Source organism: Haliotis asinina, chromosome 1, assembly GCF_037392515.1.
Source record: "Haliotis asinina isolate JCU_RB_2024 chromosome 1, JCU_Hal_asi_v2, whole genome shotgun sequence".
In the NCBI taxonomy this organism is placed as follows: Eukaryota; Metazoa; Mollusca; class Gastropoda; order Lepetellida; family Haliotidae; genus Haliotis; species Haliotis asinina.
In genome coordinates, this window is record NC_090280.1 from 31,602,852 (window position 1) to 31,616,686 (window position 13,835).

General features: G+C 33.8%; 1 protein-coding gene and 1 long non-coding RNA gene across 6 annotated transcripts in view; one reads left to right on the plus strand and one right to left on the minus strand.

Moving 5' to 3' along the window:
• Positions 1–13,835, minus strand: part of LOC137290439 (uncharacterized) — a 155,422-nt gene that overhangs the window by 17,572 nt on the left and 124,015 nt on the right. Inside the window, exon 3 of one of the 2 annotated variants that reach the window (XR_010957216.1) lies at positions 2,981–3,224. This is a non-coding gene — a long non-coding RNA (uncharacterized lncRNA). Of the gene's footprint in view, positions 1–770; positions 3,225–13,835 lie in introns of those variants that run through there. The other variant, XR_010957215.1, reaches the window with a different exon arrangement.
• The window catches only part of LOC137290394 (uncharacterized), a 376,153-nt gene that overhangs the window by 10,122 nt on the left and 352,196 nt on the right, over positions 1–13,835 (plus strand). Inside the window, exon 1 of one of the 4 annotated variants that reach the window (XR_010957210.1) lies at positions 7,120–7,247. The exons of the other annotated variants lie outside the window; for them this stretch is intronic. The gene's annotated coding sequence lies outside the window, so the exon portion shown is untranslated. Of the gene's footprint in view, positions 1–7,119; positions 7,248–13,835 lie in introns of those variants that run through there. 4 annotated transcript variants of the gene reach the window in all.

Consider the following 13,835-nt stretch of genomic DNA (forward strand, 5'->3'; position numbering starts at 1 on the left):
ACCCCGATCTCCACAAACATCGTATTCTAGAATTACAAATGTATTCTGTATCTCAAGGTTTTTTTGTAATATATGAATAATATTGTATTGATAATTGTAATAAATTAAAACGTTGCTATATATGCTGCCTACACACGTGATTCTTAAAGGTATATGCTTGCGATTTGTTTTGACAAGAATATCAGAATTTGTCTCATCTTGACAACGACAAGTGTCCCTACGGACATAATGACGACGGTTGGTAAAAAGTTTTTATCTGAAAGTTTTCATGTGTTCATAATAATGCACGACTATACAAACTACCATCTTCTGCTCTGAGAAAAAATAGCACTTCATGGTCACTACTCTATCAACAGCACCTGATGAACATACAATGATGATTGCATGGTGTCAATAGACGTATACTAAGATTACATGACTGAATTTGTGTGTTGGGAATATGTATGAATGGCTAGAATACACAAAGATCTCAACGAATTACAGATATCATAAACAAGTGAGACATGGTCACTCATACGTCTGGGACTTTGAAAGATTAATGTCAACAAAGTGGCGTAATTACAGTGATGTGATAGAAGCACAAGAACACTTGAAGATGACGCCACGCATATAAAATGTCGCACATAATTATGATTTTTCCTAAATGGCCAAGGTAAAATATTATATTTTGTGAAAATATTATGACTAATATATTGGAGGTTGTTATCTCCCCTGAGCAAAATTGATTATGGTCATGATGATGACTTCATCTCTGCTCATATTTGGTTTACTTTTTGTTTGATTTTTGTTTTGTTTTGTTGGATTTTTTTTCAAATCATTTTATTTTTCGACCATAATTCAAAAAGCTTTTAGTTACAAACCATATATGGGCATGACGAATTATTTAGTAATGGAAGAAAGGGTTTTGTTTAACAACTATCAGTGTGTTTTTATACATGTGTACATCCATACGTTAAAGGATGAAGGGGTGATACATACAGATACCTGTAACCTATTGTTGTAACACGTGCTGATAACAGATATTCACATTCTATACCAAGTATAAAGTATATTGACATTATGTACTCTTTTGTAACCTTATTTTAGATATCTTAAACATATGAACACCTCCATACACATGTAATATGTATTATATACTAATTTAAACATAAAAAGCTATTGCAGTTTGCCTTTCGACAAAGAAAATCATCAAAGAAAGACATTAGAAAATATAAATTCATGCAATAATCTATTTTTCCGTACTTAATTTTCTTTATTATTGGTTCTTGAAAGGAACACAAATTTCATTACCGATAATTGCAATGTCCATAACAGTAAGTGACCTTTTTATATGTCGCCAAAGACCATGGTGTTGTCACAAACTGATCGTGACGTATATACATACAGCATTAATGTAACATCGAACAGTGGTGATAGCAGATGTTCCTTATGGCGATAGGAATGTTATTCTCCTGTAAATCATCACATCGCCAAGTTCATTATTTCATAAGGGTATATCAACAACTAACCTACCCCAAATTAAGGGTGTCTAATGAATACTGGTGAAATGTGAGCCATACGGAAACCACATGCGTAACCATGCTAATATGTGTCTGTGTATAAATGAATACTTTTATGCTTAGAGAAAAAAATATTGAGCCTGGTACAGACTTGCGTTGTACAGTGAATAAATTAATAGACATGACTTTGAATCATCAAACGCGCTCAATATATATATATGAAATCTCCGATTTCCACGTGTTTTTACAGGTAAGTAGCGTATATCTACAACATGTTACATTATTGCATTAATAGATTATTGGTAATATGTTCTGTCTCCACTGACAAGTGACCTTGTTCAAATAATGTTCTTCCCATCCACCACTGAATGGGTACCCGATAGGATGTGACGTCATCTGAAATTGTTAATCTTCGAGTTAATCGATGGTAGTTTTGGCTGTGCACACCCCCAGAAAGCATAAAAAATCGAGTGCACAAGGATTCTTTCTCTGGAGTAATAAGACTGTTTTCTAAATAACAATATAATGTTATTGTGCCAGTTCTTGTTGTTGCTGATGGTGGTATTAATAACATTTAAGCTTAATGACTGTCAACAATAGCATAAATAATAAACGCATATGGTGGAGAAATCAAAGAAACAAAACGATTATAGTGAAGAAATAGCACGGTTTCTTTAATACAATACAGTGAAGATACATTATGTTTCATATGCTCAACATTTCTCCTTGATTATAGCATCAGATTACACTGTCAGCTGAAACGTTTCATTACACTGTCTCTTTCATGCTATGTATATTAATATTGTCTTCCTTCTCCACCTGTAATCAACATCAACAATACCTGTCCGTGATAGGGGATATATATCATTATTACATAGGTGTTCGTGAGATAAACATCTCAGGCATATTGGCCAAGCTCTGATATATGATAAACATTATTGTTGCATGGATTTCTTATAGGTTATGTATCCAACTGCTGGAAATGTTGCCACAGTTGTGAGAGCGTCATCTTTATCACCTTGATTATTCACATATCAGGATAATCATTTAGGATAATCGATTTTTCAGAATCATATTTATGATTGTCATAACTTTGTGAGAATTCCATACGCATAATTCCCAGGATATACCGTCTTACCACTTCCACTGCATTATGTTATGGTATTTGCACACAATCACTCCAACTTCGACATGGGATAGGCATCCTTATAATTACCTGTGTTTAACTGATGGAAGACCTGTCATTAAACATGCAGAAATTTTATCATGAATAAGGAAAGAGCTTGTCGCTGGTCATTGTCCTGTCCTTCCTATCAGTACCGTCCTTATCGTTTTCATATGGTACATGGTAGAAAACTGACAGGAACTAATACAATGACATATCACACGCACGCACGCACGCGCACACACACAACCAAACAAATACACACATGACGGTGACGTGCTACATGGAATGTAAGCAATAGTAATTATTTAAACACCTTTGTCACAATACGTATAGCTCTTTGCACAGGACACAATTGCCTGAAGAGCAAGCTGGATGCGGAACATAGGTGGATGGGTGATAACGTTCGGCAGGTTGAATTTTGACAGTTTCTAGGACTTCGGTCCTGCTCCTGTCTCCGCTGAAGCACATGTAGAGGAAAGTGACTTTGTCCCATGTGTGCATCTGTTCATGGGTACCCGGAAGGATGACATTGTTGATGGGATACACACTCTAAGCAGCTGGGAAAGAAAAATAAATGCACACTAAACCGTTTTGAGGTAATATGCACATTGGTGATGGTTTTGAAAGTAGAATTAGTAGCACTAGTTGTAGTAGTAGCAGCAGTAGTGATGGTGGTGGTGGTAGTAGTAGTAGTAGTAGAAGCTGAAGTAGTAGTAGCAGTAGCAGCAGCAGTAGCAGTAGCAATTGGAGTAGAATAGAAGCAGCAATATTAGCAGTGGTAGCACAAGCAGTAGTGAAATAAACAATCCCAGTTTGTAAAGAATCAGGTAGGTGGATTTTATGTTTTACAAATTACGACTGTGTGTGTGTCAGAGTTGGAAGTTAGGCTATGGGTTCGGCATTTGCTTACTCAGTTACGCCGGGTCACACTGTCCACTTAAACTTTAAGAAAATCACTAAACATGACTTACTATAATCTAATGTCATATATTTGTATCTAAAGTATTCAGAACTATTTCCATTGATGGACATCTGACAAGGAAATGTAATACTTTGACAACGCTGGCTCAGTATTTTAGAACAAATTTCTTTTTTATTTTGTAAATTCCATGACAATAGTCAACGTAAAATATGAACATAACAATATCTGTTATAACAAATTACATGAATATGTTTTGAAGAAAGGCACAAGAAAATATTGAGAAAGCACACTATTCGACGCAGATTTAATATTACACACACACATATATATATACAACACATGGCTGTTGTTAAAACATGACTGTAATTATTTATTGAAAACTACATGAAAGAACAAGTCTGATGTCAATCGCATCTAGTTTGTCACCTGTAAGGAATGGTGTCGTTGTAAATAGTCTATATTTTTTACCATATGTCCTCTTCATGTCAACATCCAGACATAACATGCAATGGTATTGCCATGTTCATACATAAACATTTTCCTGATGAACGATTTAAACAAAGATACACGTAATAAGTGTTTTAATCAATGGGTGTAACAACTGCTAAACAAACTAAAGAATCAAATGACGTAAAGGTATGAGTCATAAGTACATAAAAGGACACTCAAATGCAATACTATCGAAACGTCCTAATTGTGTCAGCTGACTAAGTAATACATATAAAACACTTCGCCTCGATGTAGTTTGTTGTATTTTCTTTCATGGAATAAGGTTTGCAATGTTTGTTGTTTAACGCCGTAGAAATATTTCAGCTATATGGCAGGATATACCCATATGAATAACTCCATCAGTTAAATCCCCAAGTATATACACACATTTATTGTGCCAATTATTTTTAAAATGATGAATTATACTGCATAAATTACTGGTAAAGTAGATACATATTTACTGCATAAATTTGTGCCAAGTGCAAGCGTGAACTATTAGTGAAGTACAGGCATATGTACTATTTAAATCACGAATTATACCGCGTGAATTATTAGGAAAATATATAAGTGCATATACTGAGCCGATAATCAGTGAAGTACAAGTAAAATTTCTGTATACATTATTGGCGGAGCAGGAATTTACACACTTTATCATTTACAGTTCAAACAGTAATATTTTCTTTGTTGATTATAGTTGAAACAGTAAGTTGTATACTGTATTAATAATAATTGAAGCAGTAATTTACCTTATTGATCACACGTAAAGCAGTAATTTAGGTACATTATTGATTAACCATAGGTGAAGTATTAATTTACTAATTCTTCAATTATAGTTGGTGAAGTAATTGACGCTGTTTGTGCATTAATATTGAAAGAGGAATTTATGGGGTTTTTGTTGAGCACAGTTAAACTAGTAACATATTTACTTTACTGACTGCGGGTGGAGCAGAAATTTCTGTACTATATTAATTACGATGGGATTAGTATTTATGTTTGTTATTGGTTAAAGATGGAGTAGAAACTTGTGTATTGTATTAAATATAATTGAGTGGTAAATTATTTACCTTATCACTTATTCACGAAAAAGGAATTTGTGTACCTGTGAAAGAAGTGACCAATAATTATAACGGAGTTAAAAGAAAGGTGCTACTTTCGTCACAAGTAGAGAAGAAATATACTTAAATATGGATTAACCATGTGCAAAAACGATTGATTTGTAAGTAACTTTGAAACTATAAAGAATTACCAGTACATTCGGATCAACATATTAAAGGAAATGTTAATACCAAGTTTATTTCTTCTGTTTGAATGTCTTTGATCGTTTAGGTAATACCCAGCGGTGGCGTGTGAGCTGTAAGTAAATCAATAACGATGTTGACATCAGTAATATCATCGGAAGAGTTATTTCAATTTACTTCATTCAAAATAATACTTGTCCATACGTTATTCCTTTTCTGTCTTAAATTCTATCTCCATTGAGTATAATGATACATCTGAGTGACAGATACAGTGCGTAAGTGATGTCTGTCATGAACCCGTGTACTTTCTTCAATCGACCTGTATACTTTTTAACCTGTATTCATTTACAATATTACAATTTTCAATTTATTTATTTTCATTTACAATTTTCTTTATTATTTTAAAGTCATTTTGGAACTATTGTGTATGTCTTGGTATGTTACATTAGATACGATACATAAACACTACCACACTGCTGAGGACAATGCACTTCCACTGCTGTTATGCTTTACTCAAGGACACTGCCGGTGCTGAAGACAAAATACACACACAGGTGAACATCTGTTTGTCTCCAGCGACTTATATTACAGGTAACTGAAAACATGAATGCCTCAAAAGAAATCCGGTGGTTTTTCACTCTTGCTAAATCGTGACTGAATTAAGTTTTGTACGCAAGTAATTACTGCTGTAGTCGCGTGTGTAAACTGCACAATAATACACTGGAGTAAATAGAAGAGAAAGTGACAGAAAAGCTTCAGTAACAGAACAAAACTGTATAAAAATATTTCAAACAGTGGTCTCAAGTTTATGGTTAGAAGTCAGTTAACATTTTTTCAATAAAATGAAAAATAGTATTTTAGTCTACTTTGCTACTTTCACTAAATATATTTTCCAATATACCTACCATGCGGGGCGATGGCATGCTCATCTTGTCATCTCTGACTGATTCGAGACACATATGTTTGTGCGTCTTAAATTCACAATATTTTCGAAAATGTATCAAAGTGGACATAAACATTTCGACATTGGTAAATTAGATAATTAACACAGTAATATGGAGCAATGATTAACGGGTCATCTTCTGGTGTTAAATAACGATATCAACAGGGCGTTTCCTTAACAAACATCAGACCAGGGTAAAATTGGAAGGAAAACTCGTAAGATCAGGATTCCAAGCTGATTTACATCAGTTTACTCACACTGCGAGAACTCGCATGCTGAACGCACACAATCTTATCTGGTTAGTTAGATATACAAAATTGTCATACCCTATGTTGGTCGGCATTGTGTTTGGCGGGAGGCTGTAAAGTATTTATTCTATTTTCTCATTCTTTTTATATTTTCAAAAAGCTTTTAACACTTATGTTGCAATTTCTTTCAGAATAATTACGGAATAGCATTATTCTAGTTTTTTTCGATTGCTAAAGAATGCACAATCTCGCACATTCTCAACCACCAGCCCACATAGCCGGAACTACTTTGCATAATAATGTCCCGCGCAAGGAGACATGGAAAGTAGTTCAAGGGCGCTGTGCATACCTTCTTGTCATTTGCATATTTTCCAGACATGCGACTCGTTGCGTTTCGAGCCAAGTCGGCTGCTTTTCCGTTACCGGTTACTCCCCTTTGATAACAGCAATGTTACGAATACGGCACAAAATGCGTTGACAGATGTTCCAGGCTATTCAAGCCGGCGAACTCGCAGCATGCCAGAAAATAGGGTCCACAGTTCGGCAAATAGAATTCAAAATGGCGCAGCCTAACAAGAAAAATCATTTATGTCTAAATAAAAATTACCCCCTTATAGCATTAGATCTCTGCAGACTCCGCTCGCTTCTTGTCTTTTAAGGTTTCCAAGTTCGTTATAGCGCTTCAAAAATTGCCTTTTCATCCGATTTACATTGAAGATTCACCAACTGGACTTAGAAATGTAAGTTGAATTTACTTGTGAAATGACCTTTTGACAGAAATTTTAATATACACCGGTATTTGTTTCTGGGATGACGAACCTTGTTTCCGTGGCATAGTCATCAGTAGTAATCCTCGGAAACGATTCATTGTATTCATTACAGCCTTTGGCCTATTCCCGTAACGAAAAATCAGCGTGATACCATTTCTGTTCAACAAACGCGTGATATCAGATAATTTGACCATGTTTACAAGAAAAGTTATTGAAATATGTTTGAAATTGTGAAGGAAACGTCAAAGTCTGTAAACTGCATGAAAAGATTGCTTCTAGTGTTTAGTATAGCTGAACTATATCACGCCAATAATCAAAGAGTGTTTGTTGTGAAATAAATCGTTCTGATCGCATCACGAGCATGTTATAAACATTATTGCATGGTAACGAGAGCATATTTTACATATACGATTCCTCGTGCATTTCTAGCAATGAAAATATTTGTTAAAACACGACTTTGCATAAATTATAATTGATTAACCTCACATCCTTCTCGAAGGTTGTGGAAAACTGGCCACTTTTCATCGACTTTTGTCACTGGTGAGTCAAAAGATAAATTCAACATGTGAAGTAATTCAGGTATTACCATATTTGCTTGAAAATGCTAAATGCATATTTAAGAGAACTAAATAAATAAACTAATTTAACAGCAACTTCAAACTATTTGCACTCTCTTCTTAACTGTCGTATTAATATTCTTGACTTGTCTTAATTTCACACGCCTGTAATGCATTATAGTTCTGCAATAACTTTATTCGTTTGAAAGAGATACAATGCATATTGGCCTTAGAAAATGTTAACTATTTTTTTCTGAAAGAAATGCCTTAACTATTTTAAAAAATAATCGTCAACTGTAATGATATATACAGAAGTTGCAAGTAATGACAAATGACAAGTTTACATTTCTAACTCAGGTCTTTGGGACTAAAATAACATAAACAACATACAAACACAGGTACCAAGTGAAAAACATGCTTCGTTCAAACTAGAAAGATAAAGAAACCTTTACAACAATAATACAGAATGTTAACTTAATCACAAATAACATGAAACTTGAATGTATATAAATACATATAGCATATGTGTGTCTAACTATATTTCATTGTACCATCTCTTACAATGATGGTATTTAAATGAAGACTCTATAATCAGGACACATGAACTGTAAACAGTGACATTAACAAAATATTTGCCTATGCCCAACTGAATGAAATGTCCAACCACAAGAATTGATACTATTTTTTATCAAGTATTCTCACGATATAGATATACAGGCCACAAACTTACCGTAAAACTGTAACTGTCAAAATATAACCTACAAGGATTATATTTGTACAACAGGTACCAAACATGAATTGCTTGTTAAAAAACATGTGTTGGCAACGTTTATATCTTTAAGCTTGTAACAGTATCAATCACGAATCATAAAGGTGTTCTCTGTGCACCTTCCCATATTGTATGTATGATATGCTTACATGACAAGTTTCAATGTGTAAAATAAATCTTAGTTCACACAGGCCAGCCGGAGAAGCATGGCCTCTGTGAGGATGGTATAACATCTATCTCGACATGAAAGGTGGCAAAGATATATAACGGCAATGTAAAGGTTGTCACATAATTCAATAAATTTGATACATCTGAAAAATGCAATGATGTACACTTGCTATTTTCGGAGTGTTCATGAAAGTCATATTTCCCTAGCTGTGACGATTTTAGACGTTAAGATACCGTATTTTCGTATATGTGATTCCTGTAGCAGTTGGAACATGATGACCTGTTTTAGTAACTTTAAACTAGGGCAGAGGTAGGGGTATGAACTCTGCATAATAGAGATAGTGGCAGTTCTGTTTTATGCCTCATGATGTAGCGTATGTTTAACTGATGTCAGCGGAGACATTGCAAGAAATAATGACTGTTATTTCCCTTATTACTAAGACAAGGAGACACAGCATGGCCTATTTTTTTCCCTCATACCCTGGACCTGTATATATTAGTCCAAATTCCTGGACAATACGACATAACAATCATTTGCCAGTTATAAGTTTGCAATGACCACGTACTACAGTTGTAAGACATATGTAGGATGTGTATGTCTTCAATGTGTTTCGTCTATGGGAACATGCTTACAAGATTTATTGTTCAAATACGCCTCATTTGCTAACAGTTAAAACGGGTGGTTGTGCATTGGCTGCAGCGATATAAGACTAAATATGACGATCATTTATAAATATGCAACCTGTCACTGCTGTTTGTGACTAGCATTGCCAAGTAGCATTCATCTTAGAAAAACAATGAAATAGATGAACGTGGTGGACTAAATTGGAGAAATACATGTTGTGTTTTTAGCGTAATCGTATTATAGCTTATGATGCAATGGCAAACTAAACCTGTACGTTTCCAATAATTCATCGATAAGTTCAACGACTTGTTAGGGTCAGTAAATGTCGAATAAGTAGATGTTCTACCACTTCATATAACCCGTGTTATATACAACTGATTGCATCACCAACGTGAATTAGTCGTAATAGTACCTTTGCCATTAAACTCTGACTGCATTGCTAATAGACAAAGGTTGAAGAACACTTGTACAGGAAATCTATGGTTGGATGACCACAGTCAAACATCCATGGGGTATTACAAATGCAACGTTTACTTCAGACATGATGCTGTCTTTTAATGAATTCTTCTCGAAACAAGTATAGGAAGGAACGTATGTCAACTTAGTGTTTGTCAGCCTTTGTAACACGCAATAAACCCTTGTTTCACAGTGTATCAGATATTCACGCCGCAATTCATATTTTTTGTTAAGTCCAGTAATTAAGCAATATATGCCATCTGATAGCTATTCCATAATAAATACAAACTATAAGATAAACGAATATGTCATGCCATGTGAATAAATTACACAATGAGTCTATATGTGATTTTACACAACAGTAATTCCCCGTTCGCTATTTATTCTTTTAGAACTAAACTCCTTAGGTTATTAAACTTAGAACAGAGACAGTCGGTTTTGTAATGATATCCCAAAGTCAATGTAATAAGACTCCTTTTAAACGGTTGTTTATCTTTATTGTTTGTGAGGAAAACATGTTTAAATTTGTATGATTTGTGTTATCATTCAAGGCAATCGTTATTTGTTTATTTGTATCAATTGTTTATCAGTTGTGTTTTCAATATCTGTAGTCAAAATCGTAAATGTAAGTAAGCAAAGGTGCGTCCTGACCTTCATGTATCTACCAACCATTCATCATAGCATTCAATAAGTATAATGTGTTGAATTCTTAGGTATTGTACACCTAATGTTTTCTCAATCTTGCCTTAAAATATGACCTAAGAATTGCAGCACCTCTTATCAGTGTCATGTAAATTACTGGGGATAATTATTTCAAGCATATGGAAAAAAATACTTGTCTTGCAAACAGGATTAATCTTTGTAAAACTAATCAGACTCTACTCAGGACACTTATTTATCGTATAATTTTAAACAGTAATTAGTGAATGTCATGTGAACCTTCATAGTCTTTCCTACATACATTTTCTATGTTGTTATAGCAGTAGAAAACGGTCTAAGCAATATTTGTGATCACAAAAAACTCATATAAATATATTCTTGTCATTAATATGACACTAAGCAGAACTATAAAAAAAAACTATTACCACAATTAAAAAACCTTATTTAAACGCAAATGTAAAGTGATACCAAACCAGGCTCGAACAAACCCCACTTAAGTTTCACTGTGAACATGTATTGATATACATTAGTGGCGATTAACACTTCAATAAATGCTGAGATTTGAAAAATGTGTGAAATGAAACTCCAACGAAAATGCCCAAGTGAACATGTTAAATTCAAATGACTAAACAGTCAGTCAAAAATGACCTGCGAGGCATATAAATGTGTCTTAATATTTCTGTCTGAGCAAGAATTGAGGTTTTGTTTGATTATAAAAGAAATTCTCTTTTCGATTTTGTGTTCATATCAATACGGTGAAACACATTATGTTTGTAAGAATAGATACTAAAATACAGGACATGAACGAGTGGACATAGTACTTTTTTATTGTCAAGTTTTAGTTATACAGTGAACACAAACGTATTCGACTCACAAATAATCATGCCATCAGTATATGCAGTGAAGAATATGTTATTATTGCTATGTGTTGAATATGTTGGCCGAAATGGTGAGAGCGAGTTCACCCATACGCAAACAGACAGAAAATATTACGATTATAATGAAACATAAGTAATCAACACTATGTTTACTTTAGATGATTAAATGTATTTGCTACATTGTTTTCAAAATGCAAACCATATGAAAACAGTTGTTTCAATAATACATTAAAATCTGCACTAAAACAAGTAAAAGATTCAGATTAATTATCAATGTAAAAATATTAAAACAAACACACGTTTTACACTTGCTACATTCAAATCATTTGTGATCATAGCTAATTATTTGTTCAAAATGTCCATGTCTTTCTTGTTAGGTATACACTACTTTCCCACGACTAATGTGTGTGTCAAATGTGCTGATGTCAGCAAATCGCGTTGACCAAATATACATGATATTTTGCAAAGTTTGTTTACACATAAACGAGTATTTTGACAACTTTACTTATCAATTAGGTAACAACACTATTGACAACAGAGTTTAGTATTGAAGAAGTTTTATTTCATATTATTAGTAGATTAGTCCCCCAGTATTGTAACAGTAAAATAAATTGTTAACGATAGTTTCCGTTTGACTTAAAAAACACAAAAATATCTCCAAACTAATATGTTTTGTTGAGGACGATTTACACTTGATAATGAATTCGTAATGTCATGGCCATTGGTTATTTGTCAATAACATCATCTCTGGTCTTAATGACACTATAAAAATAGATAAATACTTCACAACTTGTTCGGATAGTACTGTCGAAGCACCGTTAACACTTCACAAATGGTAAACTCATGGAAACATATAATATGGAATAGAGTGTCACAAAAGCCAAGATTTTCAAGTTACATGAGTCCTGTATGAAACAACATAGCGCAGTTGGTTACATATTACAGTACAATGTAAAATAAGTATCTAAAATATGCTACCATCTGTGTACGTTTTCAGTGCAGTGCACACAAATAGGAAAGCAACAGTCTACAAAATAATTGAGCTTGTATTTGTAGAAGCGTGTTGGGTATTTTTTATTCATTCCAAAACTACCTTACTGCTTGACCTACAAACCTTTTATATTTTTCTCTGTACGTCTTTGAGGTAGGTTTTACATTGGAAGCAACAATGACAGTTCCTTAAGTAGAGAAGGTTGAATCTGACAGAGTATACTCCGTTATAAATATTAGTATTTGATAAAGCCCTGGGACCAGGATTTTTAGATAAACAGTGTCATAGCGAATGCGTTAACTACACATAATTGGTTGTGCTGCTTGTAATTAAGATAAACATGCACCTTTCTTCATTCTTTTCCTAACTGCAATCTAAGCCATACATATTAAATATTTTAAAATCAACCTATAAACCAGAGCTTATAGCGTCCACTGGCAAATGTCAATCAGAATATACGGATACCTATACAGGAGTTCACGTGTGCGTGACCGTTCGAGCGCTCGTGTATGTGCTTTGAATCAGAGAAAATGATATATTAATAGCAATGAAATAGTTATATTTGATGTTTAATGCTTTAAAGCAGATAGCAGCATGTTCCCATTTCAATAAACACACATATATAAGTTAAAGGCGCTAATTGTTTTGATCATGCATATATGTTTTAACTGTAAATAAATTATGACTAAAGATAGATTCATCTTCCCGAAATATATGTTCTGGAAATATGCGATGTTCAGTGTTCTGAAAGATTAACAAAAATATTAGTTTACATTGTATGGACTTTCGTCTTAAATCTCACACAACTGCTCAAGAATTTCATACAAAAGACTGATTTTTTTCTATGTACACATCAGTATTGTACCAAATCATGACACATATTTTCTCACCTGTAAAACGTGATTTAACAATTAACCAATAAATAACCAATAAATAATCCTCTGTACGGAACTTTGAAATGTGGGGTGGGAAACGAAACAAAGACAATTTGCTCATAGTTGGTGATCCAGCCGGACAGTACTTGGCATGTTCCCTTGTCATCTTTGTTAAAACACCAAGAAAATACATCATGTGCAAATATCATGCAATAATTGAATGCCTCTTGACGAAAATGGTAAGTCTTGCAGATTTTGCAATTCTTTTATGGTATGAAATATTACAAAATTGTTCGAATCTCAATAACTGACTTATAGTAAGGACAAAATACATCTAAAATGATATTGTTTCTTGATTTCCATGAAGTTACATTTATCACAGATTAGGCATCTGGACGACCCTAGGGACGTAATATGAGTGCACGTTTCTTTTGTGTATACAAGTGAATATGACGAAAACGATTATTAATGTTATAAATTAATTACACAATAACTTGTAATGAAATATGAATAAAATGCGTGCATGCGGTCTAATGTACCTGTGTGTGAACTGAAATATCGACGCTCAGACTATGAGAG